At 35.8% G+C, this 14,294-nt stretch overlaps 1 long non-coding RNA gene across 1 annotated transcript in view; it reads right to left on the bottom strand.

Moving 5' to 3' along the window:
• Positions 1-14,294, bottom strand: part of LOC139827913 (uncharacterized) — a 148,693-nt gene that overhangs the window by 116,732 nt on the left and 17,667 nt on the right. The window lies entirely within an intron of this gene.

The following is a 14,294-nucleotide window of genomic DNA, read 5'->3' as shown; positions in this document are numbered from 1 at the left end:
GATGCTGAGTACAGAGAATATTTGGTTTCATCAGATCTATGTTTCATATCAAAACTCAGTGATGGAGGGCGGGGGCAAAGTTCTCCCATGAGCAAGCAAGATATTTTCAGAAGAGTTCATTCCATCTTCTTCGGAAATATCTATTGCAGCCACAATCAGACTCCACAGATCACCAGTCTGAATCAACTTAGAATGTCTTGTATTATGCTCATGTGAAGAAATGTGAAAAATAAATGAAAAAAACTTTTGCTCAAGACCAGTCTCAATACAATATAAAGGCATATAATTTGCAGCTCATGTCCTAAGTTTCTGCTAACACTAATTGAAGCCTACATGAATTTAAATAGCACTTTGTAGTGTTCTCTGAATTATTCAAAGTCCCTGTTTGGCTGCAGAATGACATGATTACTTATGCAATATTGAAATAATGAAGAAATGAATAACAGCTTATTACATTAAGACCAATTTAACAACTTACGTATTAATTCTTCTGCTATAGACTTCTGAAGATTTTTTTTTGAATTAACAGTTTTCCTAATAATATACAAAATATTGAAATAACTATGACTCCTTAGAGAAAACAGCCATTACTTTTAATTATTTTTATTTTAAATTCATGCAATTAATAGATTTCTGACATCACTGAAATATCAGTTACTTCTAAGGATGCATAGAGTATCATAATATTTTTTTTCAGTGTTTCTAACAAAAACAACAACCAAATAGCAGTCATTCAGAGAATTAAATAAGAAAGAAAATCATTTGGATGAAAAAAAATATTTTTTAGATTGAAACAGATTGTTTGTGTGTGCTGTTCAGGGAACTGCTGAACTCTGTTTTCAAAATATATCCTGTCATGCAAAGCTCTTCAGAAACTGTGTCATATGAGTCTGAGGATTTATCCACTCAATTAATCAAGTGGAGCTCAGGAACTTTTAGGAGAGAGTTAAAAATGTAAACTGTATTCTTGTGAAGTGGTCTTTGCTGTATTGACTGTAGCATTTAATTAGACAAAATTGATGCTACAAATCTGACCATGTATTTTCTAACAAAGGCTGCAACTTTTTAGAATAAATCAACTAGAAGAAGGTTTATTCTTTTCTCTTTTTGTTCAGATCTTTCTTTCCCTCCAGTTCATATTGCTAATGAAGTATATTCTTCCACTTCAAATACAATGTACCTTAACAGTCCTTAAAAATGTAACATGTCAAAGTAAATAATGTTTGGAATTTTCCCAATACCCTGCTAACCATGTAGATGTTAAAAGAAACTGAGAAAATTTCATTGTCCCACTAAATTGTCCCACTTTTTTTTTTGTTTGTTTTCCGCTTATGAAGTCTTTCTTCTTTCTGGAAGAAAAAATCATGCCAGTGTTTTCCTTCTGTAGAATCCATTTTAAGCCCATAATTTTAACTTACTGCCTTTCTTCTCCTTGATACATTTTTACAGATACTGAAGCTAATCCGGAAGCAAATTATCTTTGTTTCAGAATTTGTTTGGCTCATAACACAGGTGCTGTACAAGTAAAACAACCATGAAAATAAAGAAAATATTTACAATGCCTGATGCATTTTTAGCATTTCTTTAAACAGATGGGAGGGGATATCTATGGAAGTTCTGCAAGACAAGACATCATTTTCCAGTTTCCTAAAGCTCACAACCAGATGAAGCCACAGAAGTAGCTCCTTGTCAATGTGATTCCACTGCAGATCTGATATTTGAAATTTCTTTATCTAGCCATCTCTGTAGCATTCCTTGTGGAAACTGATTATAAGCTATGAAAAAGGTGTGGTAAAACTTGTCTGTATTTGCACTTAAATGGAAGCATGATGCTATACCTATTATATTTTAATTGAAATACCTCAGCTGCCTGAGAATAGACTCAGCCCTGTAGAAGGGAGGAAAAACCTATCTGGAGCTGTGAAATTATTACATTCTCCTATGGAGAGTGCATCCTACATGTGCCATAATGTTCTGACTTTTGTGACTTTTCCCACTATAGGAACAGTCAGGGATAAAGATGACCTGGGAGAAAGCACAAAAAGTGTAGGTTAATGGGGAAATGTAATAGTGCAAGTACAATAAAGTTAGATTTCAGAGCAGTGTTTCTAGTTTTGCAATATCTGAAAATCTCAGGCTTGTAAGAGACTGACCCTGATTGGAACCTGAGTAAATAAAGTGCTAGTAATTCCTCTGATGCAGTCAAATAGTGTCACTGTCACCCTGCAAGGCTTTAAACCCTGTCCAGATTCTCATCAGTTACAGTGGTTTACCTTCTGGTGTTACAAAAAGCCTATTAAACTTGGAACTATCAACAAAACCCTGCAGAAAATACAGTTATTAGAAAACCCAATGTTAATGCTCACACAAGTCACCTCTGTATTTTAGAAGAAGTGGAAGTATTGGAAGGAAGGGTAGGATGAAATAAAGCAGAGAAATGTAAATGCAAATATTAAAATTTTATCTAAAATTTCATCAGAAAATTTGGGTCTGATGTGACTGGGGTTTTGCAGAACCAGGAGTTAAAGAAAGATTTTGTTATGATTAACAAAAAATTTGGAATGGTCTGTATATCAAGACATTATTAAAGTCAATAATTCTCATGCGTATTTTGTTGACATCATTACTCTGTGGAGAGTTATGAGTCAGTGGCAGCTCCACTCTGCTGCCTTTTCTGTGGGACAGGTGAATGAAACGTGGTATTCATTTGCTATAATAGTCTTGTTAGGTGAAGTCCAAGGGCATTTCAGTAAATCACACTACAAACAAATTATCCTGGATTATTTGCGTGCCTTCCATTGAACAGATGTTTGCACTGGAAGCAGAATAGCAGTAAGTTTCCAGGCTGTCAATTTATCCACATTATTTTTGCTATCTTAATGGTGCTGGTTATGCCTGAAACTTAATTCTACGTGAGCATTATTTTAGTGTCTAGTATATTACTGGTAAAATAAAAAATACTTTGAGCCTTACCAAATAAAAAGAGGATATAGCCATTAAGTAATGGGTTTATAACTGTGTATTAAGCTATGTATAAAAAATCCAAACTTATCACTTTGCATACTGAATAAAGTCAAATAAAACAACACCATATCAATCATAAAAATAACACAATCGTAATTATTTTCATCATTTTTTGAAAGCTATGTAGGCTTGACAGATATGTTCTCCGGTCCCACCTGCTGACTCTATGGAAAAGTTGTAGCTGTTGGCTTTGCCTGAGGAAAAATACTTTAACAGATAAGTCTGTCTGAAAATACATGTTTTTCAGTTATCACTGACTATATATTTTTGTAGTCATATAGTCAAGATCAAACAAAGTTCAGACATGTAATGGTTAAAAGTTAATTTTTAAAGTTATTTTACAGTAGTAAATGAACACAAAGGTTCTTAAGTAGTCTTTACTCTGACAGAGCTCCTGGAAAGGTTGCAGTATGATTCTTCTTGAAGAGAAATAAACACTGGCATCTAGCTACACAGACTCAGTATTATTCTTAAGTATAAAATGCCACAGTGAGTTTCTGCGAAGTTCTAATTAATGGTAATGAAACAGAATCAACTTGATAGTTTCCTTGCATTTTGCATGTATTTTTTAAATTAAAAACAAATACTACATTTTCAATGCGGGTCATTTTCTCCTTGAAGTATTCCATTTTCTCTGGTCCTTTTTTGCTTGCCCAAATGTCTTTTTGCGTGTAAGTAAAACATAAATTGGTGCATCCACAGAGGAATAGGTACACAATAATTCCTGATTTATTAAAGACATGCTGTCAATTTTATTTTTTTGGCATTTTCCTGAAATATCTGCACCATCTACTGCCCTATACTTTAACCCTGAGTCATATGAATGTCTGTAAATTGTTGCACTATTTTTTTCAGAGTAGCAATTTAAGATTACAAAAGCATTCAAGTTTATTCTTCCTGAAAATAGTTAAAAGAGAAAAACCCAAAATTAGGAATCAAGCCATGTATCTATAGCTACAGAATCACAGAATCACACAGAATCACAGAATGTTAGGGATTCGAAGGGACCTTGAAAGATCATCTAGTCCGGTCTTCCTGCCGGAGCAGGAACACCTAGATGAGGTTACACAGGAAGGCGTTCAGGCAGGTCTTGAATGCCTCCAGAGAAGGAGACTCCATAACCTCCCTGGGCAGTCTGTTCCAGTGTTCTGTCACCCTCACTGAGAAGAAGTTTCTTCTCAAATTAAAGTGGAATCTTTTGTGTTCCAGTTTCTACCCATTACCCCTTGTCCTATCATTGTTTGCCACCGAGAAGAGCCTGGCTCCATCCTCGTGACACTCACCCTTTATATATCTGTAAGCATTAATGAGGTCACCACTCAGTCTCCTCTTCTCCAATCTAAAGAGACCCAGTTCCCTCAGCCTTTCCTCAAGTTCCACTGGTTTACTTCATAATTTTGGCAGACTTTGTGTAAGGCCAGTTTCCTTTTATAAAAGTCTCAAGACCACTATAACGTGCACCTTGAAAACTGTTTCTGCTGTGATACATTTCAACCACTCCACAATGCTATGATAAGCACACCAAGCCTCATCGAGAATTGATTTTTTCACTTTACTTTCATCCTCCTACAATTTCTCCCCCTTCATTTCTTTCCTCTGACTAGATGTTTAGATACAATCCCACTCACATACAGACTTTATTTTTTAATCTGTGTAACCAATATCATGGAGCCATCATGACTAACTGAAACCATTAGACAACACAAACAATACATGTAACCAATGACCATTCCTTGCTGGTCAGTTGATTGCTTTCTCTTTTGATGTTGTCTCCAATTTGTAGAGGTTTTTTAAGTCAAGTCTTTATTTGTTTAGACAATACTTAATAAACTGGCTTTGTTTTAATTAGGGAACTTGGAAAATTACAGAAAACGAAACTTTTCTCTAGAACTGATATGTTTGGTTTTCTTTCTAAAGACGTGTTTCCTATGCTACTTTTCACTGTTATCAGTCTCAACAAACTCATCACGGAGTTTGACCCAGGAAACTCAGAGGAGTTTGTCCCTCTTTGTTGTTGCTACTGGAAACAAATATTCATCTCTGGCCTGCTACAGCAACGGCAAAGCAACGATAAAAACTTAGGAAAGACGATGGCCACGTCACCAACACAACAAACTCTTTCAATAGGACTCTCACATGACTCAGATTCAGAGATTCGTCCAGGCCTTCCCGCAATTTAAAGCTTACATTAGGAAATCCACCTGACTGAAACTCACAGTGAACAGTACCAATGCTGGTCCTGTGAGCATAGATGCTCAGATAGCACAAAGGTAATTACAGCCATCTGCCTTGGAAATGTATCTGCATGTATGTACTGCTGTGGGGCTCTGTGTTCTACAAGATTTTTAAAAAATAATCAAATAAGATCAAATAAAATTAAATGGGTTCAAATTTTGCTGCAGCTACAGAATGCACTGAATCGTTTTCACAAAACTTTTACTTGCCTCTGAGTATCTAAAATTCTGTTGCTAGAGAAGGACCTTGGGGTCAATGTCGATGTTTGCTTAATCTGTAGCGCTAACATTTTTCCCCATTCTTACAAGGAATGTGGAGGAATTGCCCTCCACCTCCTTCATACTCTTTCCATTCAGCTCTTCAAATAGGTCTTACAATAACATATCTTCCCTGATTCTGAGTCACAGCTAGATTCCTCACTTTTTTGCTGGTACTTAGGGCATATAGAGAGATGGGCTTAGATATAAACAGGTACCTCTAGGCTCCTCTATAGGTGACATTTACCTTTTCTTTTCTTCATAAGATGAATAGAGAACCAAAGTTCAGAAGGATGTGAACACCTTAGCAGAGCTGTACTTTCTCTGCAAACAGGATCCATAGTAGCAGTTTTGGTCAACCCTCTTTTGAAAGTGAGCCTTTTATTTTTTTTTCTGGTATACATTGTTATATACCAGTAGTCTATGGAAGCAAATGAAAAATTGAAAACTTATTGAACTATGACAGTCATGTAAGTAAAACAGTACTAAGATTTTTGATAAACATTTACATTCACCTGTATTTTGTCACAATATGAAACCATTCAAGCAGTAAAAAAAAGCCTATAAATAGTTTTGTGTTGAGAAATAGATTTAAATCATAAAATGTAATTAAATATTAAAATTAGAAATAGTTTTAAACTGTAACACTTAAATAATGAAAAAAAAAATGTGCTAGATCCTGAGGAGCTTTCATCCAATGTAATTTCAATACACTTCAAAGGGACTATACTTAGACTCGTGAACAAATGACAGTTCTTTATTTCTTGAGTTAAGCACTTTCCATACTAAAAAAGTAGTAATTGTCTTGTTACATACTCTCTTAAGAGGTGAGGATTTGTAATTAAACCACTATGTAAGATAAAGAGATCCACCTCTTTTTAAAGTGAGCAAAAATTGTACATGTCCTTCTTATTTCATGATAATATGAGGATTCAGGCGCCAAGTCATAGAAATATTCTTCCAGTAGCAGCATACAGCTTTTTGGTAAGGTTATTTAGAAGTTGTACCAAAGACTTACTTTTCCTTGGGTATTCATGTTCTTGACCGATAAGGGTTATGCAGTTTGAATTTTACCCTGGTGAACGTATTTTCTTTAGACATAGCATTTGTTTGGTTCCAAGCAAATCCTCTACTTTTACCTGACCAAGAATCAATGATGCACACAAAATGTTCTTCTTTTAACTTGGTCATAGTCCAAAAGTTCCTAATCTGCAGTCAAAAGATATAGCTGGCAGCCATACAATTCAGCAAAGAGCAATAATAGCTTATTTAGCTGTCCTTCCTGACAATGCTTCTAAATGTGCACCTTTCTTCAATTTTAGAAAAATTATCATAGAATCCTAGAATGGTTTGAGTTGGGAGGGACCTTAAAAGATCATCTAGTCCAGCTCCCGCTTTATTAGTTTTATCTTCATCAAGAAGAATAACATTTTGATTCAGATTACACCAGCATATACTAAAACCAGAACTGCAATCTTGTCTTTGCACCTGAATAAAATGGAGGGACATTCCTTTAGTACAACTCTATATGAATATATTTCAGTACAACATACGAGAAATCCAAACAAGAGGGGTTTTAGGTTATGTTTTCTTTTCAAAATTTCATGTGATAGTCCTTGACAGAAATAAAAAACTGTTTCATTATGAGACAACACTTATTGTTTGAAACAGCTGACTAGGAAGGAGAGATGCTTTCTATTTACCTTCTAGGGTTTTATTCCTATAGGAGAAGAGGAGGAATTATTTGTAAAATAAAAAAATATGCATAGAAAATAAAGGATGAGAATTTTTGTGCCCTCAGGTTATCTGATGGATTGAGAGAGACAGAAATAATCACAGGAGATAACAGAAGGCATTGGGGAATGAACAAAAGAGAGAAAAGATGAAAGAAGAGGTGAGAACAGAGTCTGAGAAGTGAAGAAATTAAGCAGTTAGTGTAATCAAAAAGGAAAACCCTAGCTGACTGAAAGCCAGAAGTGATGCATGAAACAGAAAAGAAACACTTTTAAATACATCTGCTTAGATATCTCAACAGACAAAAGAGTAGGATGATTAAAATGCTGTGTCCCAAGCAGATGTCTTCTGAAATACAGCTCATTCTTTCTCTTTCTCCCTCTTATCTGTCTACACATCTACAAACTTATCTCTTCATCCCTGTATAGCGCTTTTCAAATAACTACGGGAAGGTCGTTTGCTTGTCTGTTCAACTTGGACTAAAGTAATTAAGAAATAGAGACTACAGATTTAGATCTTCTTGACATTAAGGAAGGGGTTAACAGGGCAGAATTTGGTGTTATTTCTGAGAAGATAAAACAAGCGCAAGGAGACTGTCATCATTAGGAAACTGGATGAGAGTATTCTAAAGCATAGAACAGTTGCAGAACTACACTAAAAGAAAAAAAAAAAAAAGAGTCAGAAAATGAGACTACTAACATCTACTTGCCAGTGTAGTCATAGTCTACTTCTGTCCCTTTAATTATTTAATTCTTAGCCTTCAAGGCAAAATAAAAAATAACTGTCTCAGCTTTTATTTAGGCCATATTTCTTGTTAAATCCTATGTTATTATGCCTGGGTAGAGTTGGAATTAGAATTTATGAGGAATATTCTGTGGGAAGAAGAGAATTATCATGTCTGTTTACTAAAAGAACTGAAAATTCTGCAACCATTATCTTGCAAACAGATAAAACCTAGTCTACTATAGTAAGCTTAATGATATATGGTGTAGCCCAGTATCATCCCTTTTTGGTATAATATGTACTATTTTTCTTTGCAGAAGTAATTATGTCAGAAAAAACAGCATAGGAGGGACAGATATGATTTGAGAAGTGAACCACAGGTAGGCACCATGATAGTCCTGACGTAAGACGAAATCTACAAACTACATACATGTTCTAGTTCTTTGGTCTTGTTTTCTCACTCAAAGTCCTGACAAATTTATTTACAACATTCATTGCTCTCAGGGGATTAAGAACTTTACAAAGATGCAAACTCTACCTCACTTCACTGCATGCTTCTGCCAGGACTCCGTAATGGCATAAAATAATTAACTATTGCTATATGTATTTTGTATTTTTTGCCTCAGAACACCTAGTGCAAGTTACAGTATTGTACAGAGATTGGACATCTAGAAACACAATAAATGATGCTAACAATTCAAAAAAGGCTTTCCACACATAACTATAAGAGCAATGCATGTTCTTTCCAACAGCAGATTAATACAGTTATACCCTCTTCAGAGAACCCCCTCTCAGGAAGCCCGAGGAATGAGTTTTAAAGTACTAATAAGCTTTGTGAAATTAAGAAATCTAAGAGATGACAGACCCTAAGGCATCACATCATGGTGAAGACCCTCCTGAGAGCACCCTGCTAGTGTTCATTTCTCACTTAAGAAGATGAAGTAAAAATCCTTGAAGTCACTCTATGTAACTTACAAAAATCTGTTTTTTTTCATACTTATTTTAAATAAAAAAAATAAAAACATAAAAATAAAATGTAATCTATGCTTCCTGAACAAACACTCACAATTCACTGGGGGTAGAGGAAGGGAGGCATGGAGAGGAATAACAACAAACAATGTTAAAAAATCAAATTTTAGGGAACACAGTGCAAAAGTCATTTCTGACTTCCTGTTCTGCCTCTGTTTCAGAGCCTCACCTGTCACAGACCAACAATAATAGAGCTCCCAAAGACTCTGGTGTAGGCAGGGATCTTAGGGCATCTAGACTCTTCCCTATCCTAACCTAAGTCATACAACCCACAGGCTGTCAGGGAATCAAGAATTTTGAAATCTTGCTAATGGCATTGCTGCGTACTGGTGAATCTCACCTAAGTTTTGTTGAAAACTCTCTAAAAACCTGTGAATGTCTACTCAGCATCTTTTAAACAAGCTTGACATGGGAATGAAAACCCACTTTGCCATTACTTGCCTTTGCCAGTCTAGATGGTAGAGAAGAATGAAACTGAAAATCATTGTATTTCTAAATCACACAAGAAAACTCACTGTACAATATGTGATCCCACAGCTGTGAGTAGCTCAGAGTTCACTATGCAAAGAAGTAACTTCAGATCTTGAAACAGTATAAATGAATCCATTTGTATAGAACAGGATTTTCTGCATATCAAAAGTCTATTTAAAACAACATTGAAAGCTACACATCACAAAGGACGTTATTGTTAAATAAAATAGGAGGGAACAGATTTAATCTGATGTTTATTAGTTTTAATTTGCACTGGTTTTACTTCTGCTTTTTTAAAACCACTACAAAGAATTAAGTTAATTAAATTTATTTATTTTTTAATTTAAAATGCTTCTGGTTCGTCACTAGGTGATACCAATTTTATACGATGTGCTATTGCTGATGCACCTGTAAAATACTGTGAAGGCTGCGGCTGACAAATAAACCCCTGAAATGGAAGACAACTCAGTGGAGATAGGCGAGGGTTATGTGTCTGTGGAGTTCAGAGAATAATGTAGAGTGTGACTGACCACAGCTGTTGCAAAGAAAGCTGACTTTATCTCAACACAGAGGGGACAGGAGAGTGGCCTTTGTTTTAGATAAACAGCTATGACAGTTGAGTGGATTGACTGACTGTATCACAATTGAGTGGATCAGCTGGTGGTATAAATGTTTCCCTCTGAGTTAGAAAGAGCAACATGTGGGGGTGGTGAATACATGGCTCAGCTGAACATTGAGTTTAAAAACTAACAAAAAAATTTTGAGGAGAGCAATGGGCTTGACCTGGCTTCAGCCCACATATTCCTTCCTGGCAACTGGGGATCCACAGCATCGTGGAGGTGAGGATGTTAGAAAGACCTGTAGTGGGAATCACATTGGTATTGTGACTGAACCGTGTATTGCAATTGCTGTATTTCACTAAGTGAATCTTATATTTGTATAGTGTTTTCAGTATATTTGTATCACTCTGCTAAATTAGAAATCACATGTAGCATCATTTATCTTCAAATAAGTAAGTGTGATACGAAATATTGCACCCTGCACACATGGAATCTCTAGAAGAAGCTGCTCAGAGAGCATTGGACTCTGACAGAGGCATGTATCTATAGGCTTCTTTCAGTAGAAAATGCACCTACAGGCTACTTCTAATGACTTGAAAACTGTACTGTGATATTTCAAGAAAGAGACATCATTCCTTGAGCTGCTATATTAACCAGATAGGAGGATGCTTACATTTTATCACATTGTACTACAGTCATGTTATAAAAAAATATAACACCACTTGATTTGCCTTCAAGTAAAAGTAGTTATAGCAGTATGTGTGTTTAGTGCCTTTTCATGGCTTGTTTCCATAAAATGTTTTCCTTCTAAGAGGATACTAAGGAGGTAAATGAAGCTCTGCATATAATCTTATTTTTGTATTTTGAAACTAAGAGAGTGAACTGAGAGCTATGTCACAAAGCTACAACTGGAGCTTCAGAACCATAAATCTCTCAAATCAAGAAAGAGACCAATACTTTCGTTTATTGGAAAGGAATATAAAGAGTACCCTAAGGACAAGAGGGCACTGAAATTAAGGAATAGTTATTATTAGGCACACATATTGTCATGATGGCACCCCAGAAATCAATTTAGGCAGACAATATGCTCCAAACAGACTTTATTCCAACCAGAACTGTTCAGCAGAGAACCAACTAAAAAATTATTCAGCACTCCGACAACATTTAATAAACAACAGGCTGGATACACCAGTTGGGGATATTATTACTACACAACCACACAAGAATGATGACCCACAGCTGTACACACTCACAAAAGCAGAGGCCTCCTTCACTTAAGAGGAACCAGAAGAAATAATTACTTGCCCGGGGGGAAACAAGGGCTCACTCAAGGATAAATCCAGAGGAAAATCACTCACCGGGGTGAGGGGTCTCAGTCCTGGGAAGTGTCCTTAGATGGCATATCTGATCTAAGGGGAGAGCTCTGTTGACACACACATTGCTTCGAGAAGACCACTCCAAGGGGTTCTTTGGTGTGGTCCCTGTTTCATAGCCTGGTCAGATCTGGCTGTGGTCATCGTGAGCACAATTCAGAAGTTTCCCTGGATCTGGGCACCTCCTTGGCTGAGGATACTGTACATTGACTGAGGATTCCACCCCTCCTGCTCCCCCAGCCGTGGGAGGTGAACATGAGGAATCACCATGTGCTAGGGAGGGGGTACGTGAGTGGCGCCGGGGTACATGAGGTCAGGGCAGCGGAGCACAGAAGGTGCTAAAAAGCCATCAATTGCCCTAGAGAAAGCTCCAAATCTCATCACACATGTACATACTATCAGACAAAAATAATCCTTCACTTACCGATATAATATTTTATTTTCCTATTTTTGCCTCTTTGTACTTTAATTATAGTAGAGCACCAGCAATAATGCAATATTTATGTTTGGAATATTTATGCACAGTAGAGGGTACCAGACGGTATGCAAAAACACTTCCTATGCTAATAATTTCTTCAACTAATGATTTAAAGTGATGGAGAGAGGAGGTTAATATAAAAATATTTCTTAGTTGCAGCTATGTTTCCTAAGGAAAGCAAAGAGAAATTCAAGTCCCATTTTATACGTTTTAAGTTGTTACAGCCAGCAAGCTATAAAGCTGACAGATCTTGAAGATATGGACCTGAGACATTTTTGGTGGCTGCATCAACATCTGTTTTCCAGACACGTTAAAGCATGACTGCTTTCTCCATTCTATTGTAACACCAAGTACAGGAGTTAGGAGGAACATTTAATAATATTACAAAAATGGTTTGTTTCTGTGGAGAAAATACTGGATCCAAGGAGATCAGTGCTGCAGTCCCAGCGGAGACCCTGATTATCTTGTTATTCTTCCTGGGGATTTTTATCCCATTGTTAGGTCACTAGACTTTGTCAAGTCATTTTCCTTGCAATAATAATATTAAATGCTTGGAAGTCCTGATGAAACCTGCTACATACAAGTTAAATATTATTATTATTACCTTTATATCACTGCAAACCTACTTTACACCTATATGATTGTGGATTTCTCCAGTAAATGCAAGGCAGCCCACTATGGAAAACAATTTAAATGTAGAGGTCAAATAATGCATGGTACCCCTTTTTCTTCTGGAATTTTTAGTCACCCTGAGATCTCCAGAAACCAAGAAAGAGAGACCTCTACATACTCTGAACTAAAAGCTTTTCAAATCCAACATTTCTCTCAGCTATCCTAGTGATAATGACCCAGCCTATTCTAAATATGCATCCATAGCCCATTCTAAATTTTTAAACTATTCATATTATTCAGGAGGAGTCCAAGTCAATTTGTAAAATTAAGTTCAACACTTTTCTTTGGCAGAGCAATTTGGGATTCAAGCAACCTGTGCTGCACCAGATACATATTCAGACACTGTCAATCATAGTCCCCCAAAATCATTTATTTGCTAACTTATGCAATATCTTTTTCCTTTCCCACAATCTCTCCCACGCAGTTAGTAAATTTATTTTTATCAGACCTACAGACCACTATTGTATCTCAACTCTCTTCTTAACATTTGAACGTGAAAGGAAGTTTATTTCTGATTACATATAAACATCACTTCTGAAATGAGCCATAATAGATCTCTCTGTGTTGCTGTATCACACACAGAATGGGAAAACAACCTCTAAATCTACTTATTTTACAACTGCAGCTTTGTCAAGCTTGTCTAACAATCCTTCACCTTTCAAAATATTTACATTTTACATGGAAGATATAGGTGTGGAGGGTGCAGAAAATTGCTGGTGACTATTCCGAGGTTGAAGTAAGAGAAAGAAGAAGGCAAGTTTAATTTTGTGTTGCCATATATCTTAACTCTGAATAGTAGCAATTATTTTCCAAAATGTCTGGTGAATGTGGGAAATCCAAAGGTCTGGAGGAGGACATATATAAAACTTTGACTTGCAGAAAATTATCAGACTGATTTAATGCACACAAATATACTGCAGCAATTTTTGAAACAATCTGTAAGCATCTAGTGGACAATGAGATTATAAGAATCAGTCAACATGAACTTATAATTGTATTGACCTAATTTCTCTTTCTATGAGGTTACTGGCTTATGGGAGCAGAGGAATAACAGATCTGATTAACAGCTTTGTCACCATCATACTGTAATACAATCCTACACAGAATCGTCATAAGAAATAATAAAAATATGATCTAGATCAAATAACTTTTAAAAGGTTGCATGACTACACAAACTTTAACTTTGTTTTTTTAGTATTCAACATGTTTTTAATACATTGGATAACACCAAAGTTAGAGCCTGCACTTGTAATGTTCACAGATAATGCTAAGCCGTTTGGAGAGCAGTGTTCCATTCAAATATTTCTTAATAAGTTTGTGAAATAGCCAGAAAGAAGAAAATTACATTCAATAAAAAACACATCCTCTGAGAAAGAAACAAATTTCTGGAGTACAAAATGGGAAGTAACAGTTCAGTAGGAAAGTATCTAAATGTGCAGTTATGGTGGATCACAATTCCAATAGGAGTTGTATTATGCAAATAGAGAAAAAAAAAAAAAAGGCCATGAATTCTGCATTTGTATATAGAAGAAGATAGTATGTTAGCTTACTTTCCACATGAGGCTTTGGCAAAAGTATGTTGCAAACCTTAATCCATTTAGAAATATACAGGTGATGTAAGGAAAATCCAGAGGAGAATCCAGAGGAGGAAAAAAAAAAACAAACACAACCTAGATCTGATGAGAGTGATGCATCACAAAATACATTTTTAAAAAGTAATTAATTTATTTGAAGCACT

The sequence above is a fragment of the Patagioenas fasciata genome, chromosome 4 (assembly GCF_037038585.1).
Source record: "Patagioenas fasciata isolate bPatFas1 chromosome 4, bPatFas1.hap1, whole genome shotgun sequence".
Taxonomy (NCBI): Eukaryota; Metazoa; Chordata; class Aves; order Columbiformes; family Columbidae; genus Patagioenas; species Patagioenas fasciata.
Note: the sequence above shows the minus strand (reverse complement) of the source record. Positions and strands in the feature narration are given on the sequence as shown.